This window comes from Mus musculus, chromosome 5, assembly GCF_000001635.26.
Source record: "Mus musculus strain C57BL/6J chromosome 5, GRCm38.p6 C57BL/6J".
Lineage (NCBI taxonomy): Eukaryota > Metazoa > Chordata > Mammalia > Rodentia > Muridae > Mus > Mus musculus.
Window position 1 is genome coordinate 93526549 of NC_000071.6, and position 17202 is coordinate 93543750.

A 17202-nucleotide genomic window follows, 5' to 3' on the forward strand; every position below is an offset into this window, starting at 1 on the left:
AGATGTAAAATTCTCAGCTCTGTCTGGATGCTACCATGCTCCTGCCTTGATGACAATGGTTTGAACTTCTGAATCTCTATACCAACCTCAACCAAAACTTTGCCAGGGGCAGATGGTTTTTAGTGCATAATTTTACCAGACTTTCCAAGAACAGATAATATCATTACTTGTGTGCTCTTTCCCCAGCCTTGAGCAGGATAAACAGATCTTGAGTGCTTGCCACAATGGGTTTTACAACCTAGGTGGACTTGTCTGCACCTGCAATTTCCTACAGGAACTTAGAGGAATAGACTGCCTTCTGTGCTTTCTTTGCAACATATTCCAGCTGAAACAAAGAATGAGGTCTGTGGGCTTTCCCTGTATAAACAAAATGCTGAATATTAAACTTGGAGCCTTGATCAGAAACTTTATCTTCGCTTCATCCTTCTCTTGCATTCCATCCATTATCATTTCCCGGCAACCCAGTTCTTCCATGGCTACTGGACAGCTACAAATACCCCTCATGCTATTCCACAATGTAGAAACAGAATGAATATTGCCAAACCTAATCTATGAAGGAAGAGTCACCTTGATACCTAAACAACACAAAGCCTCAACAAACAAAGAAAATTTCAGACACCTTTCCCTTATGAACACTGATGCAAAAATACTCGATATGATATTAGCAAACAGAACCCAAGAAGACATCAAAGTCACAATCCACTATGATAAAGTAGGCTTCATACCAAGGAAGCAGGGTTGGGTTAAAATACAAAAATGCAGCCAGGCATGGTGGCACACACCTTTAATCCTAGCACTTGGGAGGCAGAGGCAGGCAATTTTCTGTGTTCGAGGCCAACCTGGTCTACAGAGTGAGTTCCAGGGCTACACAGAGAAACACTGTCTTGACGCACCCCCCACCCCCAAAAAATATACATCAATGTAATCTACCATATAAACACACCAAGGGAAAAAATTACATGCTATTGAGAAAGACTTTGACAAAATCCAACATATTATATTGAAAGACTTGGAGAGATCAGGGATACAAGGCATAGAAAAAAAAATAGGATATAAATTGGAAAAGAGGAAGCCAAAGTATTGCTATTCACAGATTATATAATAACATATGTTTATGAGTCCAAATATTTTTTCAGAGAAATCTGATAGCTGATAAACATCTTTAGTAAAGTGGCTGGATAGAAAACTAATTTAAAAAATCAGTATCCTGCCTTTATACAAATGATAAATGGGATGAAAAAGGAATTAGGCAAACAATGCCCTTCACAACAATCACAAATAATATATCTTTGTATAACCAAGCAAGTGAAAGACCTGTATGACAAGAACTTCAAGTCCTTGAAGAAAGAAAATGAGGAAGACATCAGAACATGGAAAGATCTTCCAGGCTCACAGATTGGTATCAATGTCTAACTCATTGGGTACCAAGGGTAGAGTTGCATTAATCAGTACACAGGGGATGCATAGTAACAGTGTGCCAATGCATAGTTTATTGAGCATTCAATCATCTTTATAGGCAAGCAGAATAAAGTTTTCCTACAGCTTCTAATTCTCAACAGCTTCCATATTCCAAGCAATAACTTATCTAGGTTCATGGTGACCCAAACCTCCTTGCTGTGTGAGAAGTCTCTCAGTGGCCCACCTCTTTTAAGTGTTGCTTAGTTTAATTAAAAACAAAGTACATTTCTAATGAGATAATAATGGCCATGAAGGCTACTTCCTCAGGCACACAGCTAAATTGGCTGAACATCAGGGTTCTCTGCTGAGAAAGAATGTCTTTCCCATGTTCCAGTATGCTGAGATTAACAGAAATCCTTAAGTCACCTTGCAGATAGCAGGCTGGGAGTCATACCATTTTTCTACAGATCAGTAGGATTAACATAGTGAAAATGGCTACCTTATCAAAAGCAATCTACAGATTCAATGCAATTCCCATCAAACTCCAACACAATTATTTACAGACCTTGAAAGAGCAATTCTCAATTTCATATGAATAAACAAAAAACTTAAGATAGTTAAAACAATCCTGGACAATGAAAGAACTTCTGGAGTTATCACCATCCCTTATTTCAAGTGGTATTACTGGTACTACAGAGCAGTAGTTATATAAACTGCATGGTGGTATTGAGACAAACAGGTTGATCAATGGAAGTGAATTGATTATCCACACCCATGGTCCCTTGATTTTTGACAAAGCCAAGACCAGACAATGGAAAAAAGGATCTTTAACAAATGGTACTTGTCTAACTCAATGCCTGCATGTAGAAGAATGTAAATAGATCCATATTTATCACCCTGCAAAATACTCAGTCCAAGTGGGTCAAAGTTCCAGTATGTTGCTTCCCTGAATCCCAGTGTCCTCCACTTGATGCTACATGGGTCATGTTACATATAAAGGGAGACCTATTGAAATTACACCCAACTTCTCAAAGGAGACTTTATATCCAGAAGGGCCTTGGCAAATGTCTTACAGCAGAAACTACGAATGGCTGGCCCAGACAAATATACCCAGGTAAAACTTTGCATCACTGTCGATGGTGAAAACAAGACTTTCCATGAGAAAACAAAATTTAAACAATATTTATCTCGAAATACAGCCCTACAGAAGATACTAGAAGGAACACTCCAACCCAAATACAGTAATTCCACACCAGCAAAACCAAAAGCATGGGAACACACACACACACACACACACACACGTGCACACACACCCATCACCAACATCAAAATAGGAATTACCAATCATTAGTCATCAATATCTCTCAACATCAAGGACTCAATTTTCAAGTAAAAAGACACAGACAGAATGGATGTGAAAAGAACATCCTGCATTCTACTCCATATAATAAACAGACTTCAACAACAAAGATAGACATTACCTTAGAGTAAAGGTCTCGAAAAAGATTTTCCAAGCAAACAAACCAAAAAAGCAAGTTAGTGTAGCCATCTTGATATTTTTACAGATTTTCAATGAAAATTATTGTAGGACACTTCATAGTAAAAAAAAAAATCCATTAAGAGAATGTTTCAAGTATGATCATTTATGCTCCAAATGCAAAGCACACACAAACATAAAACAAACTTTTCTAAAGTTAAATTCAAACCTGGAGTATCACACATTAATAGTGTGATACATCAATACCCCACTTTCACTAAAAGACAAGTCATTGAGACAAACAGTAAACAGAGAAATAATGAAAGAGATGTATGTTTCAAGTGGACATAACAGATATCTACAGACCCTTTCACCCAATTACAAAGGATATGCCTTCTGCTCAGCACCTCAAATTAAACATGTAATTAAACATGTAATTGGTTACAGGGAAAACCTAAAAAGATATAAGAAAGTTGAAATAAATCCCTGTGTCTTATCAATTACTATAACAATAGAAACAACAGAAAACTAACAACCTCATACGAGCTGAACAACTCTCTACTCAATGATCACTGGGTCAAAGAAGAACTAAATTAAAATCTTTTGATAATTCAGTAAAAATGAAGGCTGAACATATCGAAACTTATGGGACACAGAGAATACAGTTCTCAGAGGTAAATTCATAACACTAAGTATCTTTATAAAGAATTAGATTTCTCATACTAGCAATTTAATACTACACCTGAAAGCCCTAGAAAGAAAAGAAGCAAACACATCCAATAGTTGTAGACAATAGAGCTGAAACCAATCAATTAGAAACAAAAAGAACAGTACAAAGAATCAAGCATCAAGTTGGTTTTTTGAGAAGACCAACAAGACAGACAAATCTTTAGTCAAACTAACAAAAGGCAGAGAGACACTACCCAAATTAACAAAATCAGAAATGCAAATAATGACAACAGGCACCAAAGAAATCATTAGGTTTTACTTCAAGAACTTGTACTCCTTAAAACTGGAAAATCTAAATGAAATGGATGATTTTCAAGGCAAATGCAACTTACAAAAGTTAAAACTCAATGTCAAGTTAACTGTCTAGTCCTATAACCCCTAGGGATATAGTAGTAGTCATTAAAAATCACTCATCCAAAAAATTCTTAGGGTCAGATGGCTTTAGTGCAGAACTTTACCATACTTCCAAAGAAGAGCTTATGCCAATAATCCTCAAATTATTCCATATAATAGAAACAAAAGGAACACTGACAAACTCATTCTAAGACCAGAGTCTCCCTGTTACTTAACTTATAAAAAGCCTCAACATAAAGGAGAACTTCAGATTAACATCCCTTATGAACATTTATACAAAAATACTCAATAAAATATAGGAAACTGAATCCAAGAACACATCAAAGACATAATCCACCATAATTAAATAGGCTTCATCCCAGGGATGCAAGGAGAGTTCAACATATGAAAATTCACCAATGTATTTCACCATAAATACAACCTTAAAAATATCACAGGACCATCTATATCACTGTATGATAAGAAAGCCTTTGACAAAAACAGCCTATTATGTTAAAAGTCTTAAGGTTATCAGGATACATGTTGGATATGTAAACATAGTAGAAGCAACATACAACAAACCAATAGGCAACATCAAATTAAAAAGAGAAACCTAAAGCAATCTCAGTAAAACCAGCAACAAGTCTTCCCACTCTCTCCCTATCTACTCAACACAGTACTTGAAATTCTAGCTAGAGCAAAAACTAAAGGATTTCAAGGGGACAAAATTGGAAACGAAGAAAAAGTATCACTAGTCACAGATCATATGATAGTATAGATAAGAGATCTCCAAAATTCTATCAGAGAATTCCTACAACTGATAAACACCTTCAGCAAAATGGCTAGATAACAAAACTCACTGTAAAAAAAAATAACCCTTTTTTAGACAAATGATAAACTGACTTAGAAAGAAATTATAGAAACATTACCCTTTATAATACTTACAAAATATCTTGGTGTAACTCTACTCAAGCAAGTGTAAGACACCAATGACAAGAACTTCAAGTTTTTGAAGAAAGAAAATTGAAAGAAATTGGATAAAGAAATTGAGGAAGATATCAGAACATGGAAAAATCTCCACATACATGGATTGGTAGCCTCAATCTAGTGAAAATAGCTGTAATACCAAAAGCAATCTACAGATTCAATGCAATTCCTGTCAAAATCCCAACACAATTATTTACAGACATGGAAAGAACTATTATAATCTTCATATGGAAAAATAAACAAGATAATTAAAGCAGTCCTGTATAATAAAAGTTCTGGAGTCATCACCATCTCTGACTTCAAGTGGTAGTAGAGAGTAATAGTAATAAACCTTGAATCATTGGTATCAAGACAGAGAGGTTGATCCAAATTGAGGACCCAGAAATAAACCACTACAATTATTGATATTGGTTTTTGACAAAGAAGGCAAAACCATACAACAAAAAAGAAAAGATCTTCAACAAATGGTGCTGCTCTAACTGGATGTCTGCATGTAGAAGAATTCAAATAGGTCCATATCTATCACCCTACAGAACACTCCAGTCCAAGCGGACCAAAAACCTCAACCTAAACCTAGATACATTAAATATAATTAAAAAGTGGGTAATAGCTTTGAATCCATTAGTACAGGAGACATCTTCCTGAAAGATCCAACATCTCAGTCACTAAGATCAAAAAGTAATAAATGGAACCTCATGAAACTAAAACATCTCCTGTATGGAAAAGGAGATTTTTGTCAAGGACAGTGGTCAAAAGGATAAAACAGTAGCCTAGAGATTGGGAAAAGATCTCCACCAACCTTCCATCTGAAAGAGGGCTGATATCCAAAGTACCTAAAGAACTAAAAAAGGTAGACACTAACAAACCAAATAGCCTAAATTTTAAAAAGGGGTATATAGCTAAATAGAATTTTCAACAGAGGAATATTTAATGACCAAGAAGCACTTACAGAAATGCTCAACATCCTTAGTCATCAGGGAAATCCAAATCAAAATGACTCTGGGATTTCATTTTACACCCTTTAGAAGGGCAACAGTTCATGCTAGCTAGAGTGTGGAGCATGGGGAACACTCTCTTCCTTTGCTGATAGGAGTGCAAACTTGTACAACCAGTCTGAAAATAAATTCAGTGCTTTCTCAAATAATTGGAAATAATTATCTCTGAAATGCTTATACCACTCCTGGTCATATACTCAAAAGATGCTGCGTCATACCACAAGAATAGTGTTTTAACTATGTGCAGTTTTATTGGAAATAGCTAGAAACTTGAAACAACCCAAATGTCCCTCAACTGAAGAATGGAAAATGAATATATGCTACATTTACACAACAGAATACTACTCAGCTGTTAAAAACAATGACATCATGAAACTTGCAGGCTAAACCCAGACTCAGAAAGACAAATGTGGCGTGTACTCAGCAGTGAATTGTAACCATAAAGTACAGGATAACCTTGTTATCCAGAGGCTTAAAGAAACTAAGAAGAAAGGTCCAGCAGAAGATATTTGAATCTAAATAAGAACATAAATAAAGTACACTTCAGGAGTAGATGGATGGAGGGAACTATATGTAAGGGAAATTCTGGACAGTAACCAGAGTCGTCACATATGGTGAAGATGAAGCGAGAGAGAAGTGGAATCTGTGACTGCGGAGAATATCTGAGATGAGCTAGATAACTAGGACAATGGAAACTCCCTGGAATCTATGAGAGTGAGTGACCCTAGCTATGACTTCTTGCAATAGGACCTATGGAACATGAACCAGTCACTTCTTGTAATTAGGCAAGTCTTCTGATGGAGACAACAACTCACCCACAAACTTTTGACACACAAATTTTCCTGCTTATAAATATGCATGGATAAAGAAGCAGCAGAAATTGCAGGAATGCCTAATGAATGACTGGCCCAATGTGAGACCCATGCCATGAGAGAAACACCACCCCTGATGTTATAGTAACAATAGTGTGGATATTTACAGACAGGAGCCTAGCTTACATGCCATCTGAGAGGCTTCATCCAGCACCACATAGAAACAGATGCAGAGACCCACTGCAAAACATTAGGCAGAGCTTGAAGAATATGTGGAAGAGGGGGAGGTAAGATTGAAGAATCAGATAAGCCAAGGATACAAGAAAACCTACAAATTCAACCAACCTTGCCCCATAGGGGCTCACTGAGACTGAATTACCAACCGAAATGCATCCATAGGATAGAAATAGGCTCCCTACACAGATGTAAGAGATGTGCACCTTGTTCTTTCCATGGGATCCCTAATAGCAGGGCCAGGGGCTAACTGCCTTTGGATCCCTTTCCCCTAACTTGGCTGCCTTTTCTTGCCTTAATAGAAAAGGATGCAACTAGTCCACTGAAACTTGATATACCAAGGCAAATCCATTGGAGGCCTCCACTTCTCTGGGGAGAAATGAAGGGGAGTGGAGGGAAGGGAGGTGAGAGGGAGTGACTGGGAAGACAGGGAGGGAAAGCTGCATTCTGGATGTAAAATAAATAAATTAATACATTAATGGAAATCATCTAGTCTCTTTTCTCCTATTGGGTTCCCTTGTACAGCCTTGGGGCCTTTGTCTTGCCTTGTTTTGTTGTCTCTGGCTTTCATCCCTTTGAAACCTGCTTTTTTTCTGAAGAGAAAACAAAGGGGGATAGGATCTGGGGAGGGAGGTATATATTGACAGGGAGTTGGGAGGAGTAGAAGAGGAAAATGTGCTTTAGATGGGTCATATATATTAGAGAAGAATATTCTAAAAAAAATCCATTCCCTTTTAAAATACAAAAATCTCCTTTCAAAATTCAAAGTCTCTCATGTTTGGGCTCTTGTGAAAATCAAATGTCAAAAAAGGAGAGAACCAGAGCACAGTCACAATCAGATTAGAGCCAACCTCAATGGCAAGAGTATAATGTACTCAATGTCCAATGTCTGGGTACTACCCTGTCTCTTCTTGGTTCCTTCAAAGGGCTCGGATCACTTCTCCACTCTGTCCTGTATAGCACACAGAGCTTGTCTTCTAGGCTCAGGCTGGCTCCATTCCATATCTGCTGTTCTTGTTACTTATGCCTAGGTACTGCATCTCCAAATGCTGGGGTCTCTCAACTGGGTAGCACTTTCACCCATAGCCTTTCCTAGACCCTAAGACTCCAAGACTCCAGCACTGCTTTCCAGTGCCAAGCTTCACCTGTTCTCCCGTAACTTCAAAACCAGCACCACCAGGGTGATTCTTTCACTACCGAGTTCACCTGTCAACCTTGGAATAAAGTTTCTTTGGATTCTGAGAGAACACTTTCCAGATGGCCTTACCTCAATAATGCTGGTCTATTATCTCAGCTGATTCTTCAGCCCCAGCTGACCTGTTGATATTTCAGGAAATCAAAGGTTTCACTTTACTTGTTCTGGTGACTTGTTAATCAAGAGCTGATTCTTAAGCTAAAATCTGAACTATGAAGACTTAACTCAAATGACTCAGTAGTGTCTTGGCTTCCCTCTGAAGCATTTCAAGTCATGCCTCCATCATCTGTACTGCTCTCAATGCTCTTACCTCCCAACATCCTACAGAACACCTAGCTCAGATCTCCTCACTCAATGGATTTTCTAGTCCAAATTTCCAAAGTCCTTCCACAATCCTCCCTAAAACATGACCAGGTGTGTCAAAACAACAGCCCACTATGCCAGTACCAGGTTATGTCTTTGGGATTGTTTGCTGTGATGAACCAGGTCCATGAGCCCAGGTGTGGAACTACCCACAATGGGCTGTGCCCTTCCCCATTAATCACTAATTACGAAAATGCTCCACAGGCTTACCTATAGCACAGTCTTATGGAGGCATATTCCCTCCTCTCAGATGACTCTAGCCAGTGTCAGGTTGTCACAAAACACACACACATCTCTCTCCCTCCCTCTCTCTCTCTCTCTCTCTCTCTCTCTCTTTCTCTCTCTCTCTCTCTCTCTCTCTCTCTCTCTCTCTCTCTCTCTCTCTCTCTCTCTCTCCACACAAACACACACACACACTTATACACATTCACACACAAATTCCAACCCAACAGAATTTTCTCTTATTGGCAACAGAGGAAAACCCCTCTTCAAGATATTTAATGTATTTTTCTATAAATTTCTCTTATCTATGAGAATTTCACTTTTCTCTAATGAGTCTATGTTTCCTGAATGCTGACAAAAAGTAATTGAAATAAAAGTTTAAATGTAGATACTAGACATGTAGTGAGTTTCAGGAAGGCTTGTCTAGCATGCTTTGAGCACTCTTCATCACCACACGCTGTTAAGAGGATACGGTGCTTGGACTTGTGTCCCACCACTTAGGAGGTAGAGGCAGAAGGTCTCTGCTGCTCAAACTAATCTAAGATACATATATATTTCTGGGGTAGCCTGGAGACCATGTTTCAGCTTAGCAAAAACTAACTAAGTAATCAAACTAGCCAGAAACACTAAAATGAAACAGAAGATTCTTGAGTAACAGCCTGTAATGTGAGCCCCTGGGAGCTGAGGCTGGATTTGGTGACACATGCCAATGACTCAAGTATTCAGGAGACAGGGACAGGTGGATTTCAGGTTCCAACCACTCTTAGCTACATGGTCTGTTCCAGGCCAATCTGGGCAACATAGCAAAATGCTGTCTCAAAAATTAAAAGACTTACAAATTATCAAAGAAAACACTCAGTTAAAGATAAAACTGAATTTGGGTTTGAAACAAATCTCTAATCTGCAAATCTTGGGTCAGAAATTACAGTGCTTTGTGCCACCTAATGTCCTCAGCATGGAGTGGCAGGGTGGGCTGCAGAATGCAGGTGTTTAACTTACCTGAGGTGACAGTGTTCCTATTGCAAGCAAGGACAGGCTGAAGTTTTAGGTTCTAGAACTCTGAAAGTTTTCCTGACTCCTCTGGAGCAAAAAGCCACTTTCCTCCTCACTTCTCCTCTTCACCACCACAGATCCCCCCACAATCTACAATTTGATTTGATGGGAAGGGGTAAATCTCAGATAGCCCCACCTCTAGTTCAAAAATTGCAGTTAACTAAGGGCTGCTGAGTGAGGGGGGAATTATTACAAAAACCTGAGCCTCCTAATTGCTGTGCAGTTCCAGGTGGTTGTACTTGAAAACACATATACAAAGTAAAGAGTAAATAAGACTCAGCAGGTTGTAGTTATATATATTAGGCATCTATACACACACCCGTAAGTTCATGTGTGTATGTGTAATTTTGTATGTGTATTGTTACTGGAAATGATCCATGATGTCTCACAATGCAATGCTCAGGTTCTTTGTGTCATGAACAAAGAGTTAACATTGACACATCAATCCAGGGGAGAAGTGGAGTTCCTCTTGTTGATAAGAAACAATAAGAACAACCAACCCCCCCCCCCCAATACCAAGCAAACAATACAATAACAACAACAACAACAAAACAAAACAAAAGAAAACCAGACAAACCAGCTCTGATCTTTAAGGGAATAAAACATACTTTATTCTTGTGCCAAATAGGAGTAGCAATGTTCTGAAAAAAGATTTACTTTACACGAAATTTCATATTTGAACATAAAAGCAGTTTCATGAAGTTCTTATGGTAGCAACTCAAAAAAGAAATCTTAAATCAATTCTTAGATATATTGGTAAAAATGTAAAAATATTTACATTGGATGGATCCCCGGGTATGGCAGTCTGTAGATGGTCCATCCTTTCATCCCAGCTCCAAACTTTGTCTCTGTAACTCCTTCCATGGGTGTTTTGCTCCCAATTCTAAGAAGGGGCAAAGTGTCCACACTTTGGTCTTCATTCTTCTTGAGTTTCATATGATTTGCAAATTGTATCTTATATCTTGGGTACCCTAAGTTTCTGGGCTAATATCCACTTATCAGTGAGTACATATCATGTGAGTTCTTTTGTGATTGGGTTACCTCACTCATGATTATGCCCTCCAGGTCCATCCATTTGCCTAGGAATTTCATAAATTCATTCTTTTTAATAGCTGAGTAGTACTCCATTCTGTAAATGTACCACATTTTATGTATCCATTCCTTTGTTGAGGGGCATCTGTGTTCTTTCCAGCTTCTGGCTATTATAAATAAGGCTGCTATGATCATAGTGGAGCGCAAAAAGGACCCTTATATAGCTGTCTCTTGTGAGGCTATGCCAGGGCCTGGCAAACACAAAAGTGGATGCTCAAAGTCAGCTATTGGATGGAACACAGGGCCCCCAATGCAGGAGCTAGAGAAAGTACCCAAGGAGCTAAAGGGGTCTGCAACCATATAGGCGAAACAACAATATGAACTAACCAGTACCCCTGGAGCTCATATTTCTAGCTGCATATGTATCAGAAGATGGCCTAGTTGGCCATCATTGGGAAGAGAGGCCACTTGGTCTTGCAAATTTTATATGCCTCAGTACGGGAGAACGCCAGGGCCAAGAAGTAGGAGTGGAGGGGGAGGGGAGAGTGGGGGGAGGGTCTGGGGAACTTTTGGGATAGCATTTGTAATGTAAATAAAGAAAATACCTAATTAAAAACTAAATTAAAAAAATATTTACATTGCTGGAAATGTTATTGTGTATGGTTTAAAAAGCTGAAAAATCTCTCATATCAGCCTCAAATTCCATCTGAGAACATTCTAAAGTTTTTGATTGGTGGGACTGGTGTTTTTAATTTAATATACTATAAGATTTTAAAAAATCTATTACGGTATTAGGTCCTGTTTTATTTGTTAGTGACAGGATGTTAAGTGGGACATGTTGGGAGAGCAAGGCATGGCTATTTAATATACTAATGCTTCCCCAAGTCTACTGCATCTAGTTTCCTGCCTGAAGCATTCCATCTTCCCTATGTCAGTGAATGCCAGTCAGCCAGTCAGCCTCTGAAGACTCAGCAGCTTCCTGGGAATCCCTTTGTGGCCCTACTTACTGAGATGAATTACATTTAAAAGAATTGAAAATGAAATTCAGAAGGAAGTGTCTATATCATCTTATTAGAGTCTGAGAAGAAGAGAAGCCAGCAGTAAATCCAAGAAGGTACCAGATAAGATGAAAACCAGTCTGGCAGTTCCTCAGAAAACTGGACATAGTACTTGTTGCAGACCCAGTAGATCCAGCAATACCTCTCCTGGGCATATACCCAGAAGATATTCCAACTGGTAATAAGGACACATGCTCCACTATGTTCATAGCAGCGTTATTTATAATAGCCAGAAGCTGGAAACAACCCAGATGTCCCTCAACAGAGGAATGGATATAGAAAATGTGGTACATTTACACAATGGACTACTACTCAGCTATTACAAACAATGAATTTACGAAATTCTTGGGCAAATGGATGTATCTGGAGGATATCATCCTGAGTGAGGTAACCCAATCACAAAAGAAATCACTTGATATGTACTCACTGATAAGTGGATATTAGCCCAGAAACCTAGAATACCCAAGATACATTTGCCAAAATACAAAAAAAAAAAAAATCAATAAGAAGGAAGACCAATGCATGGATACTTCATTCCTCCTTAGAATAGGGAACAAAATACCCATGGAAGGAGTTGCAGAGACAAGGTTTGGAGCTAATATGAAAGGATGGACCATCCAGAGACTGCCCCACCCAGGAGTCCATCCCATAATTAGCCACCAAATGCAGACACTGTTGCATATGCCAGCAGGTTTTTACTGAAAAGACCCTGATATAGCGGTCCCTTTTGAGGCTATGCCAGTGCCTGGAAAATATAGAAGTGGTTGCTCACAGTCATCTATAGGATGCAACACAGGGCCCCCAATGAAGGAACTAGAGAAAGTACCCAAGGAGTTAAAGAGGTCTGCAACCCTATAGGTGGAACAACAATATGAACTAACCAGTATCCCCAGAGCTCGTGTCTCTAGCGCATATGTATCAGAAGATGGACTAGTCGGCCATCACTGGGAAGAGAGGCCCTTTGGTCTTGCAAACTTTATATGCCCCAGTACAGGGGAACACCAGGGCAATGAAGTGGGAGTGGAGTGGGTAGGGGAGCAGGGTCAGGGGAGGTTTAGGGGACTTTTGGGATAGTATTTGAAATGTAAATGAAGAAAATATCTAATAATTCTTTTTTTTTAAAAGAAATTAATGAGGAAGAGTCATGTCTTTACAGTTAGGGGCAGCAGTGGAGGTTTGCAAACAGAATAGAAAAAGGCTGTCTACAGAAGAAAATGGCAAAAGGCCCAGAATATTTCAGCAGGCATGTTTAGAATTTACACAGGTCTTGGGAGGGAGAAAGACTACATTTACAACTTTGAGTTGGAACCAAGGCAACAGGCTAGTTTGGCAGTGAAGATGACTGACCAACTGGTAGTAGGGAAGTGTAAGAACAGGCGCTCATTATGGGGTTGATCATTCTTCCCATGTCCTTGGAATATCTTCAGGTGAACCAGCCCTCCTGTGGGATGGTCTCCTTTGTGGGATTAACTCATAAGATAAAGGGATAATATAATGTAATGTTCTAATCTTTGGTGCAGATTAAAATGACAGGTTCTTTCAGGGTCAGGTGTATAACTCAACTCTCATATTCTATGCCCAAGAGAAAGTAACTTTCCTTTAACATCTGTTAAGAAACCCAATACCTCTGCCTGATTCCTAGTAAGACCAGTGACACTTGCTGTGAAGAAATTCCCAAAGGAAGCAGTTTTACCTGGAAAAGGATCTTCGTTGTCTCAAAGTTCAAGGGAATACTGTCCATCATTGAAAGGAGGACATGGTGCCAAGAGTGAGAGGCAAGTGGTTAGGATATGTGCACCGTCAGGAGCAGAGAGTCATAGTCAGTTTGCACTCCCTTTCTTATTCTCTTATGACACCAGCACATGGGATGATGATCTCAGCCTATGAAACAGCACCTCCACATTCAGATTGGAGCATCTGCAAAAACCTCTTTACACAACGTCATCAGGTATATTTCCTTGATGGGTCTAAACTGCACCAAAGTGACAAAGTTAACCATTATGTAAATGTTTTTTTTTCTGTTGTTGTTTGATTGGTTTTGGTTTTGGACAGTTTCTCTGTGTAGCTTTGGCTGTGCTTGAAACCTGCAGACAAGGTTACCCTACAATACTCAGAGCTCTTTTTACCTCTCTGCCTTATGATGCTGGTATTGAAGGTATGATCCACCAGGCCCAGCCCCATAAATGGCTCTTAGCACCCAGAGTAGAACACTACAAGTTTTCAGTGAAGTTGGCGAAAAGGTACAAAACTGTGGCTAAAGGCATTAAATATGTCCAAGAATTTGCTCTTTGAGCCCTAGTGAGTCAGCAAATGGAATCCTCAAAGGTGAGAGCAAGTTGTGCTTTCTAGTAACAAATATTCAAACTACCACACCTTCAACTTTAACTCAATTCAGAAACTAACTCTCCTGAATTCCCAGGGACCTCTTTCTTAGGTGGTTAGAGCCTGTCTAGTTGAGAGATGATCTCTTTTGCCAAAACCTTATACCTCATCCCAATGCCAAAATATCTACTTATCTAATTTTGGTGTTTAGGTTCTGTATTAGTCAGGGTTCTCAAGAGTCACAGAACTTATGGATAGTCTCTATATAGTAAAGGAATTTATTGATGACTTACAGTCTGCAGTCCAATTCCCAACAATGGTTCAGTAGTCGCTGTAAAAGGTAGCCCAAGGATCTAGCAGTTACTCAGTCCCACAGGGCAAGCAGGCAAGGGAGCAAGAGCGAGAATCCCTTCTTCCAATGTCCTTATATGGTCTCCAGCAGAAGGTGTAGTCCAGGTTAAAGGTGTGTTCCACCACACCTTTAATCCCAGATGAGCTTGAACTCTGAGATCTCCCTGTATTATTCTTCTGGAATCCATAGCCACTATGCCTCAAGATCTCCATACCAACATCCAGATCAAAAATTTCTATCTCCCAGCCTCCAGATTAGGGTCACTGGTGAGCCTTCCAATTCTGGATTGTAGTTCATTCCAAATATAGTCAAGTTGACAACTAGGAATAGCCACTACAGGTTCCAAGTGATGGCTAAGCATGTTTATGGATTTAGAATCTGTATGGAAATCCACCTGAGAATGTTTCCTAAAACCTGTGACTGAGTGGAAAGGTGAACCAACTTAAATGGGAGTGGCACCATAAATGGACTAAAGGCCAGAACTGAATTTGTGAGGAGTGGGTGTGGCAGCAGTCCCAAGATGGTGCCCGGGACTTCTGTTAAGTCTTATGAACTTTCTCATACACCTGAAAATAAGCCACGACCATCGTGAGAACTGCACACGTGCACTAAGATGCTGGGGATGTAAACAAGTCCATATTTGGTGGAGACGTGCCCCTGCCACCCTAATTGGCTGAAGCTGCGTGCCTGGTGAGGTGATGCAGCCTGCCGTGAGTGGATGGGGGCTGAGAGTATATAAGAGTGAGAGGCCCGGGGTTCGGGGGAGAGAGATGAAGAGGGAGAGAGATGAAGACTGAAGCTTGCTGAATAAACTGCTGTGAGAAGAACTGGTGGCCATGTCGTTTTTGCTGGTTGAGGGCAGATGCGACATGAATTAAAGAGAGAAATCAAGCTGAATACCACATTCTCTCTTCTTCCTGTTAGGATACACTGTGACCAGGCCTCTCCTCTTTCCAGAAGTCCTTTCCCACAATACCATGCTGCAGCATCCCAAGAACAGTAGGTGAAGTAAACTCCTTTCTCTCTTCTTTCTTGTGATGACAGCATTTGTTTTTGCAGCTACTAATGTTCAGAGCCTGAGGCTTGATAGACCTAAAAAGTCAGATGTGGTCACTCTTCCCCAGTAAGTCAGTTATCAAGTAAGTCATCAGGACCTTGGGCCCGAACTCAGTGGACAGTCTTACCGACTGTCCAATTCTCTACCCCCACCCCAGGTACTCTAGCATGCCCAGGATCTTAGGATCACTGGTGAGTAGGACACAACATCTGTTCAAAGAGAATCGGGAGTGCCTGGTCCCAGCTGGAGCACAGACACAGGAACCCCACTGACCAGTGTCTCAGGTTCCTTCAGGTCAGCTGTGGTCTATATTGGTTTTGAACTCAGCAGACAGCCCCACTGTCCCCAGAGGAGGTACAACTTCCAGGCACTCTAACACCCAGGATCCCAGGATCTCAGGAGCTTGGTCACATCAGGATCTCAGGGTCACAGGATCACAAAGAAAGCTGGACTCTGAGAAGTTCTGACTCAACTGGGATTAGAGGAAAGACAGGCTCCAATCAGATAATCGAGGGCAGGAGCACTTGAAATAATCAAATGGCAAGAGGCAAGCATAAGAATAGAAGCAACAGAAACCAAGGTTACTTGTCATCATCAGAACCCAACTCTTCCACCATAGCAAGTCCTGGATATACCATCACACCAGAAAAGCAATATATGGATCTAAAGCCACTTCTCACAATGAAAATGAAGTACATAAATACATAAGTACATAAATAGCTCCCTTAAAGAAATACAGGAGAGGGCTGGAGAGATGGCTCAGCAGTTAAGAGCACTGATTGCTCTTCCAGAGGTGAGTTCAATTCACAGCAACCACATGGTGGCTCACAACCATCTGTAATGCAATCTGATGCCCTGTTCTGGTATGTCTGAAGACAGCTACAGTGTACTCATATAAATAAAATAAATCTTAAAAAAAAGAAATAGAGGAGAACAACATCCAAACAGGTAAAAGAATTAAACAAAACCATCCAGGATCTAAAAATGGAAGTAGAAAAAATAAAGAAATCACAAAAGAAGACAACTCTGGAAATAGAAAACCTAGGAAAGAAGTCAGGAGCCATAGATGCAAGCATAACAAACAGAATACAAAAGATAGAAGAGAGAATCTCAAATACAGAAGATACCATAGAAAACATTGACACAACAATCAAAGAAAATGAGAAATCAAAAGAGATCCTAACCTAAAACATCCAAGAAATCCAGGACACAATGACAAGATCAATCCTAAGGATAAAAAGTACAGACGAGAAGGAAGTTTTCCAACTTAAAGGGCCAGTAAATATCATCAACAAAATTGTTGAAGAAAACTTTCCCACCCTAAATAAGAGATGTCCATGAACATACAAGAAGCCTACAGAACTCCAAATAGTTTTGGACCAGAAAAGAAATTCCTCCTGTCACATAATAATCAAAACACCAAATGCACAAAACAAAGAAAGAATATTAAAAGCAATAAGGGGGAAAGATCAAGTACCATATAAAGGCAGACCTCTTAGAATTACACCAGACTTCTCACCAGAGACTATGAAAGCCAGATGATCTTGGACAAATGTTATGCAGACACTAAGAAAAAACAAATG

The 17202-nt window shown here is 39.7% G+C and overlaps 1 protein-coding gene across 1 annotated transcript in view; it reads right to left on the bottom strand.

The window, feature by feature from the left end:
- Pramel33 (PRAME like 33) overlaps positions 1-9783 on the bottom strand; it is a 54505-nt gene extending 44722 nt beyond the window's left edge. Inside the window, exon 1 of the mRNA XM_006535296.3 lies at positions 9745-9783. The gene's annotated coding sequence lies outside the window, so the exon portion shown is untranslated. The remainder of the gene's footprint in view (positions 1-9744) is intronic.
- Positions 9784-17202: the final 7419 nt, after the last annotated feature.